Source organism: Megascapheus bottae, unplaced genomic scaffold, assembly GCF_031878675.1.
Source record: "Megascapheus bottae isolate mThoBot1 unplaced genomic scaffold, mThoBot2.hap1 HAP1_SCAFFOLD_40, whole genome shotgun sequence".
Classification (NCBI taxonomy): domain Eukaryota; kingdom Metazoa; phylum Chordata; class Mammalia; order Rodentia; family Geomyidae; genus Megascapheus; species Megascapheus bottae.
Genome location: NW_028327715.1, coordinates 6453718 through 6467008, shown reverse-complemented (window position 1 = coordinate 6467008; position 13291 = coordinate 6453718). Strand labels below are relative to the sequence as shown.

The following is a 13291-nucleotide window of genomic DNA, read 5'->3' as shown; positions in this document are numbered from 1 at the left end:
AAAACTCACACTGATTATTTTAAAAGCATTATTATTCAATCATGTATTTAAAACTTTTTCATGTCTACATGTTTCAGACACATCAATTCTATGAATATCCCATGCAAAATACCATTCACCAGAGTTCCCAGATAGCCAGCAAACTCCTATGCTAGAATGTAACAGTCCCATATACATTTTCCCCTTTTTCTCTGCCACCTGTTACAACTTTCAAGGTTCAATCGCTTTTTCCAAAGCATCCTAGGTGTTGCCTGGCCCATTTCCTTATAAGGATTGTGTCAGAGTACAGTGAGCAGCATGAGTGGTGAAATTTCAGAACTCTTCCATCTTCAGCCCCACCTGTCTCGTAGGGGATTACAAGTTTCTAGAAAGAATTGCAGATCTTCCGAAGGGCTTGTTCCAGGTCTTCCTTTGGTTCCTCCATTTAATGACTGACCTCTCTGCCCAACGCTCAGCAGTATGGGGACATTTTGCTCTATGGTTCAGGTAAATCCTGAACCATAAGCAGCCTTTTGTGGCTAATGGTTTTTTGTTCCATAACTAATGGTGATTATTAACATGTTGTCTTCTTGTCTGTATGATACAGACTTTAAAATGCAGTCTGAGGTGGTCATAAAATCTTGGTTCTAATGACAGACAGTGTCTTCTCACACAGTATAATCTGACACTGCTTGAAGTGAAGAGATAGATGGCTGTGGCCACATCCAATTGCATTTAGGACATAGAAAAACAGCCTAATGACACAGGTTTAAAAAAGAACTAGGCCAGGCTCCGGTGACTCACGCCTAGAATCCTACCTACTTAGGAAGCTGAGATCTGAGGATCAGGGTTCAAAGCCACACAGGGCAGGAACTTTCATATGACTCTTATCCTCAGTGAAGCACCAAAAAAAGCCAAAAGTGGAGCTATGGCTCAAGTGGTAGAGTACCATCATTGAGCAAAAATAATCTCAGAGGTAGCACCCAAGCCCTTAGGATCAGCACACACACACACACACACACACACACACACACACACACACACACACACACACACACACACCCCAACATGGAAGAGAAGAATTGTACTTGTCATTTACCTTATGAGAGATACTGTAGGGTCAGAGTGGCTGTCTGCACTCAGTGAGAACTTCCTTCTTACTGAGGCTAAGGTTCCTTCCCCATTTCTGCCACTGCTGCCACCAGCATAGCTGCCATCAGTGACCCTCAGGCATGATTTGGTGCCGATCCATCCCAACTCCTGAGAGCATTTTGCTTCTGTTGCACTGGTATTTGAAGCTGGTAGCATGGGGTTCGCTACTGCCAAGGTTGATTGAGAACACACATTGTTAAAGAATTTGAAAAAGGAAACCTTCCTGCTTTTTACAAGATGGTTGGTTGTGTTCCTAAAAGGCACAGGAGTCTCTGTGTTCTCCTCCTTACAAACCCGCAGTCCTATCCACTCAGATCCGTCGCTGAGCCTAGGGTCCTAGCCAAAGCTCGCTACTCATGCCATCCCGCCATGCACTTGGCATTAGGCCGTTCCTGCAAGAGGCATACAGGAATGCAATAGTGGGTGATGTGTCGCATGATGTATGATCTCTGACTCTCCTTATAATTCTTCTGTTCTCATCTCCTTTTTTTCCCTCTCTATTTCAATTACTTTGAGCAGCATCAAGAAAAAATTACCAATCCACCAAAATGAGTAAGTCCCCCCGTGAAGTCATGAAATGCTTGCTCTACATGTGCCATTTCATGCTTCTACATCCTAAACTCTGACCATTGCCTCCTCTGGGGGGGGGGGAAATGTCAAGTTTAGGTGTCAATAGCTCTCATTCCTGATTAGTCACTGGAACTTGAATATGAAAAGTTACTAAAACCTTGACTTGAGAGTTTGTTTTTCAAAAGAACTTAAAACAAACCAACCAAACATGGCAAGATGCTAACACCCCACCTTGCAAGGTCTTTGTACGTGTACTGATTCTCATTTCATTTATCCTCCTTTGACTTGCCCCTTGCTCTTCTCTCTCATGGTCCTCTTCTTCTGACTCTGTTGTTCTCTGCCAAACAGATTGGCCCATCCTGAAGGAAGCCTCCCAGATCTGGCCATGCTAAACCTCACCTCTAGCCTGGAAAAACCTGTGATACCAAAGCTGGTGGAGCCCGGGGAGGAGAAACTAGAGGGATACTCTGAAAAGGCCAAGAAGGGTGAGCTTGAGAAAGACAGTGAGGCATCAGAGGATGACGAAGAGGAGTCAGAAGAGGAGGAAGAAACATCAGGTAACTATCTCACTCCTAGCATTTGTTCTGACTGATTGAATCATTGACCTGCTCCATAGGATCTGTATGTGAGTTGGAGAAATAAAAGCAGGAGTTTTCCTGGATTTTGGCAGATATATATTTGGTTGGATTTGATTGCTATAATATTCTTGGTTCAACTGTTCCAATTATTTCCTTCTAATCTGACTGAGAAAAGAGGAAATGGCTGTTACTAAATCCAGACCAGCAGGCAGGGCTTTGGTTTGGAGACCACAAGGGACCAGAAGGACATATGTCACCATCCCCTATAGAGGATACAGCAGCCCCTGTGCAGGTGCCGGTCTCAGCTTTATACATTTTCTTGAGGAAGTCTGTCAAGGATTTTCCTGGGATAGAGGAACTAAGAATGAAGAAAATGTGCAATCAGTCCCACCACTGATCATTTTAAGGCAGCTTCTAAAGATGTTACCTAGGCATTTTCTCTGCCTACTCTGATGTCAAGGGGTTTCTTCCCCTTTATTTGTAGACTTAAAATAAAAATATTTTAACAGGATACGATGGGGATCAAATGGCCTTAGTAATCAGGAAATGTTCCCTGACAGAGTATGCAAAGGACAGAGCCACTCATCTGTGCCACAGTATCCAGGGCATATAAGAGGAAGCAAAATGCCATCTCAGAGGCAGAACACTGAGGTAGCACCTTTGCTTTTTGTTTTGTGCTGACCCTGGGGCTTAAAATCAGGGCCTGGTTACTGACCCTGAGCTTATTTGTTTTGGTGCCAGCCCTGGGGCTTGAGTTTAGGGCCTGAATACTGTCCTTGAGCTTTCTTAAGGCCAGAGCTCTACCACTTGAGCCTCAGCACTACTTCTGGCTTTTTCTATGTATGTGGTACCCAGGAATTGAACTCGGGTTTTCGTGTATGCTAGGCAAGAACTCTTACCACTAGGCCCAACTCCCAGCCCAACCCTGAGCTTTTTTAACTCAAGGCTAGCACTCTACCCCTTGAGCCAAAGCTCCACTTCTGGCTTTTGGTGGTTCATAGGAGATAAGAGTCTCATGGAATTTTTCTGCCTGAGTTGTCTTTGAACCATAATCCTCTGGTTTCAGCTTTCATGTGAGCACCGGTACCCAGCCTGCTGCCCTTGTTTTTAATGGTCTTTTCTTCTGTATAAAAATAGAAATTACAAAGCGCATAAGGAGGAAGATTCCTCTCAGAGACAAGTTCCTCCAGCAAACCTAGTCACTGCTCCCGTTCATCTCAGAAGGCAGGAAAGGACCAGAGACATCCCCACATAGCTGAACACCACCTGCACCCCAGTGTGAGGGATTCAGACTCAGATCTTCCTCTGTTGACTTCAGGGAGGTTGAACTTTCCTAGTGGCACGTTTACATTCACACATCATCACATGTAATAACTATGTACACCACCCAATCATGTACCCAGAACTTTCCATTGACCGGTTTCTGTGTCATGTTATAAATAAGCATTTTTCACAACTGCAACCTTACTAAATATTCAGAACTATGTACAATAATGTTAAATTTACTTATGGTGCCAGGTAGAGAGTGTGAACTTCTGTCTACAAACATAATGGAATAATCCATGATGTGGATATGACAGGCCAAAGTAAACCTGTTGCAGCTTTCAGTCAGAGTAAGCCAGCACAGTTCTAGAGAGAAGCATATCCTGTGTGTCTACCCCAAGGTGGAAAGAATAAACTGTCATGATAAAATGAAAACAAAAATGGTTAGACTCTGCATTTGATCACATTTCCTGAATCTGTGGACTGGGCCATCCAGTCATTTTTTCATTTGGAAAAGGGGTGCGCAGGCTGCACCCACTTCTTGAAGATTACAGACAGGTATGTCCTCTCAGAGAAGAAGGAGAGCTTTAGCTCGTGACTTCTGACACCATCATTTTAACAAGAAACATGGCATTGACAGAGAGCTTGGGATACTTAGAATTCCCAGGGAACTAGGGAATCATTATTTCCTCCAAATGCTTCTTTACATCAGTATTGCGGAAGTGTGGTTACAGTGACATTGTCTCTGATCTCAGTTTACGATGTCCATGTGATCAGAATGCCTTGGGGCTTTCAGATCCTCATCTCTGCAGATTCTCTTGAATCTCACCACTACAACTATTTTGCAGCCTCTTTGAAAGTTATAAGACATGCATTAATGAATAATACAGACAGTCCTCATGCTCTTGGGTGACCTTACTGTCTTGCAGATCTAAGAAACAAATGGCACCTGGTGATTGATCGCCTCACTGTGCTCTTCTTAAAATTCCTGGAGTATTTTCACAAGCTGCAGGTGTTCATGTGGTGGATCTTGGAGTTGCACATCATCAAAATCGTCTCCTCCTACATTATCTGGGTTACTGTGAAAGAGGCAAGTGAAAGTTTGTTGTATTATCAGACAGAATAGAATCAATCACAATGGCCCATCCATCTGTTTCCTTCTCCATCTCTCCTTGGTGCTTTTCATTCCGTGCCTATTGTATTAGAACATCACAGCTAGGTGCATGACCTTTGACATTCAGAAGACACAAGGAACTCAGAAGACAGAAAGACTGGAGAGAAAATCGGGTGGCTTAGGTCCTAAATGGCTTGGTTGTGATGCCCTACTTTCTTATTTTGATCTAGTCACAGTGGATTTTTTTTTTGTTCTTTGAGACAAGCCACTAAGTATCTGATCCATTTGTATAAAGCCTCTGTTTTCTTGTCCGTAAAGAAAAATTACCATTCTGTCAGCAATTGTTTCACTTTTGCTATGGAAAATTAACTTTCTCTGAACTGAGGTTTTATTGAGTCCCTATTTTAACAAGTGGTTTTTGTATAATGTTTGCATATTTTATTTTAATTTTATTTTTGAGATGCTCACAATTCAAACTATCTGCTAGCAACTAAGCCAGGTAATCGCTATCTGCAGTCCTTAAAAAGTTTAACTAAATTGGCCACTGGTGGCTCAGGCCTGTACCTATGTGACAACTGCACTTGATCTCACTTCTTGTGTTCCTCCAATCAGTTGTTAAAGAAGCTCAAGCCACGTCCGTCATTATCTTTTTTTTATGCAACATGTTTTGCATTATTCAACCAATCTTCCCAGAGAGTAAATGGGATTGTGACAGTCTCTTACTTATAACATCACCATAGAGTTCCCCCCACCTCTACCTCTGTCCCTGTCATGTCCCTCCCTCTACCCCTCCTTCCTCCTTCTTCCTCTCCCCCCCCTCTCTTTCCCTCCAGTGCTCACAAATGCATGGTGTGAAACACTTCATTTAACCTTATTATTCCTTCTTTTTAGATTATTTTTTCTAATACTGGGGCTTCAATTCAGGGCCTAGGCGGTACTGTCCTTATGCTTTCTCAAGGCTAATATTGAGCCACAACTTGAGCCACAGCACCATTTCTGGCTATTTTTTTTTTGTGCATGTGGTACAGAGGAATGGAATCTAGGGCTTTGTGCATGCTAGGCAAGCACTCTACCAGTAGGCCATGCTCTGGCCCCTTATTATTCATAAACTCAAGAGCATGAGTGGGTTTTAAAGTCCTCTGGAGCCAGGCATCAGGTTTATAATCTTAGGTACTCAAGGAAGCTGAGATTTGAGGATCAATGTTCAAAACCAAGCCAAAGAGGAAAGTTCATAAGAGTCTTCAATAAATCACCAAAAGATAAAAGCGGCACAGTGACAGCCTTGAGTGAAAAAGCTAAGGGACAGTGTTCAAGTATCCAGGCCCTGAGTTCAATCCAAAGTCCCAACACACACACACACATACACACACACACACACACACACACACAGTTCCCCCCACACAAACACTCACACTGCCTTTCCAGCACACACACCATTTACCTATCAGTGTGTGTCCCTCGTATGTTCTCTCTTAACTATAAGGCCTTGGACCTGCCTTGTCTTCTCCCCATCTATCTTGTGCTTACACTTCCGGTCTCAATTTAGGTCTAATGTCTTTTTTGTGTGTGTGCCAGTCCTGGGGCTTGAATTCAGGGCCTAGGTACTATCCTTGAGCTACTGGAGTTGCAGCACCACTTCTGCCTTTTTCTGTGTATGTGGTACCAAGGAATTGAGCCCAGGCTTTGTGCATGCTAGGCAAGCACTCTACCACTAGACCATGCTCCCAGCCAAGCCTACTCTTTTAACCTTCCCTCGTATAGCCCATAGAGCTCTGGACTTGATACATGTTTGACTTTATAGTAAATTCACGCTGTTATTTTCTTCTTGTAGCATTAAATGTTTCTAGGGCATTTTTTTCTGTGCCAGTACTAGAACTTGGACTCTTGGTAGGCACTGTCCTTTAGCTTCTGCACTCAAGACTAATGTTCTACTACTTGAGCCACAGCTCTACTTCCAGCCTTTTGGTGGTTCATTGGAGATAAGAGACTCACAGATTGTCCTGTTCAGGCTGACTTTAAACCACAGTCCTCAGATCTCAGCCTCTTGAATAGTTAGGATCACAGGAACCAGCTCCTAAGGCATTATTTTAAGAATATTCAACATATTCCATGACTGAATACAACAGAGGTGCTTCTGTACTATTAATGGAAAGGAAAGTCATTAGACATGGGGGAATATCTCCTTGATACATAACCTCATTTGCAGCTAAAAGCCAATATATTTGAGTTGACTTTATTGTTCTCCTTCCGAAATCCTGTGCCCCACCCCCTCAGCGTTTTCTATCTTAGCAATGATTCTAGCATCGATTCAGTTTGCCATGAAGAAACCTGAGGTAATGTCTTACACCTTTCCCTCCAAGTCTCCAACCTGCTTCCATCAAGTGATTCAGCGACAAATCCAGCTCATGTTCCACTTAAGTCCATCTCATCTCATGTTCCATTTAAGTCCAGTGCAACTGCCTTAATGCTTCCTTCCAACTGTGACTCACATCCTTAGCCCCTGCAAATCCCAGGGTAACTGGTCTCTGACCTCAAGTCTGACCAATATCACATCCTCTATTTTTCCATCACATTTATCTAAGGAAGCTAGAGATCATACCTTACTTTCAAACTCTTTGTCAACAGGTCCTTTAAGCCTCTCTGTTTGCTGCAGAATGAGTTCATGTGCCATTGCATGGCTCATGCGAGATACGTTGAAATTTGACTTCTGATTATGTCTCTATCTTCCCTCATTGTGGCATTTTACTTTATTTTACTTCAGTTCATTTTTTTCTGTTCTTTTATGTGCCAGTACTGAGTCTTGAACTTAAGGCCTAGGCACTGCTCCTTAGCTTTTCTTGCTTCAAAGCTGCTGCTTTACCACTTGAACCCCAGCTCCACTTCTACCTTTTTGGTGGTTAATTGGAGATAAAAGTCTCACAGACTTTCCTGCCCATGATCCTCAGACCTCAGCCTCCTGAGTAGCTAAAATTATAGGTATGAGCCTATAATCCTAGTGCCCAGTCTACTGTGGCATTTTATACTTCCAACTCTTAATTCCCCATGGTCTGTAGTCATCTTTTCTCATCATTTGTTTCCATACTTTCTTGCCTTTGCTTCTGCATAGCTGACTGGAATTTACTACCCACCTCTCACATTCAGTACTCACCCCATTCACCTGGTTCTGCTCTTTGTGAACCCACTCATCAGACCAACGATCCCTTGTAAATGCTCTCACAGAAACTCACATACATCTGTAACCTAGCTATTGCTGTTGTTTTATAGCTATTAAATTATCCTATGTCTTATCTGTCTTCCATATAAAATGTAGTATCCTCCAGACCATAATTCACTCATTCCCTCATGTCCCTGTGCATGCCAAGAACACAAGCAACACGTTCAACTGGAGAAGTCAAGTTGTCTTGCCTTTGATGTTATTTCATATCATATCTTTTTGTCCCCATTTCTGATTTTATGTTTCCAGGTGTCTCTGTTCAACTATGTATTTTTGATATCTTGGGCTTTTGCTCTGCCATATGCCAAGCTGCGCCGTGTGGCCTCAAGTGTCTGCACTGTGTGGACGTGTGTGATCATCATCTGCAAAATGTTGTACCAGCTACAAACCATTAAACCTGAGAACTTTTCTGTCAACTGCTCCTTGGTGAGCTTTGAGGATGGGAGACCTCCCTGAATGTCCGTTAGGGAAGCAAGGCAGATACTTAGAGTCTACCCCCACCACTCCCCATTCAGCACATGCAGCCTAGATTGTAGGCGAAGTTGTACAGTCTGGCTCTGTTAGCCTGGACCTGCATCTACTTTGGAGTTTAGATCCCCCTTGAAATGAGCTCCCAAATCTACCATGCCCAGAGCTGAGGGAGAAAAGCCTGCCCATGTCCACTTGGCAAACTGACTCTACCTTCTCTCTCCTTTTTAGCCAAATGAAAATCAAACCAATATCCCCCTTCAAGATCTAAACAAATCTCTGCTCTACAGTGCTCCTGTGGACCCAACAGAATGGGTTGGCCTGCGGAAGTCTTCTCCTTTGCTCGTCTACCTGAGGGTAATGCGTCTCCTGTGCCTAGCCTATAACTGCACAGTTACAATTTGCAGTCCTCTCCCAGGACAGTCTCAGTGTCCTGTGTGGTCATCACTGCATCTTCTTCCATGGTTTTGAGAGTCACCTTGGCTGCAAACAAGTGGATATTAAAATCAGTACTCATCTTATACGCTGAAGGGAAGTTGTCCAAGCAGTCTCATGTTGGTTAGATAAAATATGTTAAGGAGCTCACAATATAAAGAGCAAGTTTGATGGAAACATCAGAACTAAAATATATCCAAAATAAATTGCAAATCTTTTAAAAAGCATAATGTTAACTTGGCCAGAAACAAAGAAGAAAAATTGTCTGAAAAGGAAATGCTATAGTTTACAAGAAACTAGCATTCCATTGCAAGAAATTTTTAAATTGTCTCTATATTTTTAAAGGGTATATATTATAGCTAGAAACAATAAAATACATATCTCTGAAAAAACTTTGATAACAAATACTCATAGAAACATAGTACAAACAGAAGAACATAATTTTTCACATTTTACTTTGACAGATAATTTAAGCAGTCATGGTCATATTATACTAGCCATTCATATAAAATAAAACCATATACTTGGCAGTTAGGGGTGTGTGTGTGTGTGTGTGTGTGTGTGTGTGTGTGTGTGTGTGATTTTTGCAAGTACTGAACTCAGGGTAAGGGTGCTTTTGTTTAGCTTTTTCTATCAGGGCCTGAGCACTGTCCTTGAGATTTCTCAGGCTAGTGCTCTACCACTTGAGTCACAGCACCACTTCTGGTTTGCACATGCTGTGCAATTTCCAGTTTTTCCTTACATGGTAGATAGTGTTAAAAGTCGCTCTTGGAAGGATAAAATACATTAATATTTGAAAATAGCAATTATACTAATATCTGTCAGCTATTTCCCTGCATGTTAATTATTTCCATCATTATCGTTATAAGAACTACAATCTTACCCTCATGAGCATTCTTTCTGGGGTCGGATATCAGTGATATTAAAGCGTTCCCTCTAGCTGGCACCCCACTTCTCCAGCATAGTGTAATCCCAGGATATCTCCCTGCTATCATTGCACTTACACTTCCTATAAGGTCAGACTGCCTTCTTCCAATAGGCAGGCACTCTGCTTCCTTAGCATATGGAGTGTACTTAGCAAGTAAATAGGAGTGACCAGTGTGATGTACAGAGATTTTACCTCCTGTTCCTGGGGCACCCAGCCTGAGTCCTCAATGGAGATGACTCCACAACAAATAAGACAGGGAGAATCAGTCTTCCATTCAATCCTACCATGAATTACTAGTAGGATATTATAAAAATGTCCTTTTAGATATCCAGAATTAAGTACAGTGATGGGGATTGCTTAAAACTAATGAATTGTAAAGCATTTGGTCTACCCTGTTTTTGTTTTCCTTCTTATGATTTGTAGAATAATCTTCTGATGTTAGCTATTCTGGCCTTTGAAGTCACCATCTACCGCCATCAAGAGTACTATCGAGGTCGGAACAAGCTCACAGCCCCTGTGTCTAAAACTATCTTTCATGACATTACAAGACTTCACCTAGATGATGGGCTTATCAATTGTGCCAAATACTTCATAAACTACTTCTTCTACAAATTTGGCCTGGAGGTAAGTTTTCATACCAAGGTGATTTATTTCTATTTACCATGAAAAGTCAAGTAGCATCTTTGGCTAGCTGGTCACCAGAGCCTCACTATCTATCTTTAGCCAGGAAGTTTGATCCTCTTGGGATATACAGATGCTGCTGCTGTTGCTGCTGCTGCTGCTGCTACTACTGGTTAGCGTGGCTGGGAATTTTCCACACTCAAAAGCCATTTCTCCAACTGCAACAGAGGCCTCTCTAGAACCATCCAACTATATGGAGACCAGTTATCATAATAGTTCCATATAAGGAATAAAATTTTAATTGCTGGGTACTGGTGGCTCATTCCTGTAAACCTAGCTACTCAGGAGGCTGAGATCTGAGGATTGCAGTTCAAAACCAGCCCAGGTAGGAAAGTTCCTGAGATTCTTATCTCCAATTAATCACCAAAAGTCAGAAGAGGAGGTGTATCCCAAGTTGTGGACCACCAGCCTTGAGCTCAAATCTAACCAAGAGCGTGACCTGATGCCCTGTATTTCATCCCCCAGTATCTGCACCTTCAAAATTATAATACTGACCTTTTGTTTTTACACTATTTTTATGCAAGTTCAAACTGCAGCCACAATGAATGCTATAACCTGACATGATTGTGGTAAGGCTATCTCTTTAGTATGAGGTGGTTATTGTGACAATGGCATAGTCTATCTTCCCACTCAGTAGAGACAGCCTGAGCACTGTAGGTCTCTACCCCAGCAGGTGCACTGGCCCACAACCCCTTCCCTGTAAAGCCGATCTCTCTTGCATCTTATCACCCTTACACAGACCTGTTTCCTAATGTCAGTGAATGTAATCGGTCAGCGAATGGATTTCTATGCCATGATTCATGCCTGCTAGCTGATTGCCGTCTTGTATCGACGCAGAAGAAAAGCCATCGCTGAGGTCTGGCCCAAGTACTGCTGCTTCCTGGCCTGTATCATCACCTTCCAGTACTTCATCTGCATTGGCATCCCACCTGCCCCCTGCCGAGGTGAGCCCCGTCCCCCGGCTTTTAGCAAAAGTCATTATCAATGGCCACTGGAGAATTGATGTTTGCTGTTTATCTCGGCCCTCCCCCCAACAGATTATTCATGGCGATTCAAGGGTGCCAACTTCAACGACAACATTATCAAATGGCTGTACTTCCCTGATTTCATTGTGCGACCCAACCCTGTGTTTCTGGTCTGTAAGTGTTTCCACCACAGGGTTCATGACATTCATACGCGAGTTTACATTGGCTCATTATTCTTCCCATGGTAGGCATTAGTGCTTTTGCTTCTTTCCCTGAACTTCACAATCATGTAAAGGGTTGTTTTATTCATTAATATTGCAAGTCATTAATGGTTCCTACTTGCTCTATTACATTTGCAAATATTAATAAATCAACGTTGAAGTCCCACATTCACTTGTATAACTCCCTTTCCAATATGTTCCCTCCTTAGTCACAGGTATCTGCATAACCCATCTTTTTGAAGGTAGTAGAGAGGGAGGCCTCTCAGATTGAGTTGTGATCAGGTTTCAAGATGCCACTATCAGGCAGGCCAAAATGAAAAACAAGGCTGTAGTGGCAAGAAAGAGGCTTTCAGGCAGGAATGAACAGGTCAAAGCCTTTGAAAGAAGCCAGTAAATAAAGGATTGGAGCAGTTTCTTTCCCTTCCCCCAAACACACACACAGAGTAGGGAGTGTCAGACAATACAGAGTACTTGATTGCCCTAAATATTTCAGGATTTTAGGACCAACAAAGCAACCTATGACTTGGCTCTGGTGACCTGGCCTTGGGGTCTGTGCCAGGCAGCTCTTAGATATTCTTCTGCCTGTCTTTCTCTCTGCCCCCTTTAGTGTATCTAAGCTCAAGGAATATCATGTGGGTACTAATGCACAGGGAATGGCACAAGAATGTCACATCTATCACATGTAAAAGATAAGAAAGAATATGGGGAAGGTCCAGGCTGGGAATGTGGCACTTGCCTAGCATGCATGAAGGCCTGGGTTCAATTCCTCAGTATCATATACCCAGTAAAACCCAGAAGTGTGCAATGGCTCAAGTGGCAAAGTGCTAGCATTGAGCAAAAGAAGTTCAGGAACAGTATCCAGGCCTGAGTTCAAGTCCCAGGACTGGGAAAAGAAAAAAAAGAATATGAGGAAGAAAAGTGCTCCAGTAGCTTTCTCAAAACTAGGAAGAATCCTGGCATGCATAGCTAATATTTCCAATCCTAGCCATTCAAGAGGCTGAGATATAAGAGCTTCAGTTCAAAGTCAGCCGAGGCAGAAAAGTCTGTGAGACTCTTATCTCCCATTAACCAGCAAAAAGCTAGTAGTGGAGGTGTGGCTAAGGTGGTGGAGTACCAGTGTTGACTAAACAAACCCAAAAGAAAAGACCTTGGCTCCAAGTTGAGCCTCAGTACCAAAAAAAGAAAGAAAGAAAGAAAATCCTAATGGGAAATTAATGCAAATCCACACTGTCTCAGGAAAAATTCTCTACAACTAGAAGCCTAGTAGTGAACACCTCACACTGGTATAAAGCAATGTGCAAACAAATCCCAGGCTTTCTCTTGGGGAGGCCCAGCCTGTGTGTTCTATCTTTCCTCTGGCACACTGGCAAGTAATGACTTTTACTAGACCCTGAAAGCCTAGGGTGCGAACTTTGGGGATGCACTTTCCCACAGGTGTTGGTGGCTAGTTCATGCTGCTTGTGACACTGGACCTCAGAACAGGAGGTGATATGGTAGTCACCTCCCTTTGTCTTGCCAGATGACTTCATGCTGCTCCTGTGTGCCTCCTTGCAACGGCAGATTTTTGAGGATGAAAATAAGGCTGCAGTACGAATCATGGCTGGGGACAATGTGGAAATTTGCATGAACCTAGATGCAGCTTCATTCAGCCAACACAACCCCGTGCCAGATTTTATTCACTGCAGGTAACAATGGCTTCGTCTCCTCAAGTCACCCAGACATG

At 42.9% G+C, this 13291-nt stretch overlaps 1 pseudogene; it reads left to right on the top strand.

Annotated features, from left to right (window-relative positions):
- LOC150039449 (piezo-type mechanosensitive ion channel component 2-like) overlaps positions 1 to 13291 on the top strand; it is a 118253-nt pseudogene that overhangs the window by 46245 nt on the left and 58717 nt on the right.